The following is a 1,289-nucleotide window of genomic DNA, read 5'->3' on the forward strand; positions in this document are numbered from 1 at the left end:
CAGGTCCAGTGTTAGTGATTCTCTTCAGCCAAGAGGCCACCACAGTAAAGTTCCCTAGAAGGATCCCAGGGCTAATTTCTCCTACAGGGAAAGTGGACTCCAGCTCATTCTGACTACTCGCTTGTGAAAACAGATCTTACATTTCAATTACAATACAAATCAACCTACCCATAGGATGGTAATCACTTATGAAGAAACAAGAAAAAAATGAATTTCAAGTTCACATCACATATTTTAGATATATTTAGAAAGAAAAAAAAGTTCTTCTGTATTACCAGTTGCTTTCAGAAATTATCTTTTTGTCATCTGTTTTATTAGCTTAAGAAAAATTGAACTTATTAAACTGTCAAAATCACATATTTATATTTTGAATTCAAATTATTTAGATTCTGTGGTTTTGTTCTCCAAACAGCATACTGAGAAAGTGTTTCTGAAATTTTAATATAGTTCATCCTTATATGTGAAAGATTCCCAGGGGCTGGGGATTTAGCTCAGCGGCAAAAAGCGCCTGCCTGGCAAGCGCAAGGTCATGAGTTCGGTTCCCGGTACCGGAGAAAAACCAAAAAAACAAAAGAAAGAAAGATTCCCATTTCCTATAAAAAGGAAAACAGCATTGTTAGTAAGAGTGGGAAAATGAAAGAAAAAGAGGAAAAAAATAACATATGGTATTACTCACCAATAATACCTTTTTAGTTGCACACACAATATTTGCACTCAAAGTTACATGAAATCTTTTTTTTAAAAAAAGTCTTTCATTTGCTAAAATATTTGTCTTTTCATTACCAAATTATCATATAAATTCTTTGCTCGATCGAAAATTAAAATTTTTGATTGCTTGAATGAAACTATAAAAAATATATTTACATTCTGGCTATATGATATATACTGAAACAATCTATGCAAACATAGTCAGCATATACTATAACAATATCATACACATTTAATAACAGCAAACACAGGCAAAAAACTAAATATACTTGTCAGTGAATGATTAAATTATATGTATGAATATATCACATCATTGCACTATTTTACTACAGATTCGTTGCTAACTCCAGAACAGTCATACACTAGAAGGTGAGTTGAAATCAAAGGAAGAAAGAATACACATAGAAATAGCAAATATTTCTTATAGGATGAAAAAAGAATATAAATTCAAAACAATTATTTAAAAATATAGAAAGGACATTGGCTTTAGAGTTTTTGTTTGCAAAACAGATGCACTGGAGACAAACTTTGTGCAACAGTGTGAATGTTCTTCCCTCTACTACTGAGAAAGGTAGAAAAGG

General features: G+C 31.5%; 2 protein-coding genes and 1 long non-coding RNA gene across 3 annotated transcripts in view; all 3 read left to right on the top strand.

The window, feature by feature from the left end:
* LOC102006178 (UDP-glucuronosyltransferase 2B17-like) overlaps nt 1-1,289 on the top strand; it is a 104,742-nt gene that overhangs the window by 65,082 nt on the left and 38,371 nt on the right. The window lies entirely within an intron of this gene.
* LOC106149503 overlaps nt 1-1,289 on the top strand; it is a 55,939-nt gene that overhangs the window by 26,997 nt on the left and 27,653 nt on the right. The window lies entirely within an intron of this gene.
* Nucleotides 1-1,289, top strand: part of LOC106149502 (UDP-glucuronosyltransferase 2B17-like) — a gene marked incomplete in the record, with an annotated part of 11,420 nt that overhangs the window by 3,134 nt on the left and 6,997 nt on the right.

The sequence above is a fragment of the Chinchilla lanigera genome, unplaced genomic scaffold (genome assembly GCF_000276665.1).
Source record: "Chinchilla lanigera isolate Chin_1 unplaced genomic scaffold, ChiLan1.0 scaffold00046, whole genome shotgun sequence".
Taxonomy (NCBI): Eukaryota; Metazoa; Chordata; class Mammalia; order Rodentia; family Chinchillidae; genus Chinchilla; species Chinchilla lanigera.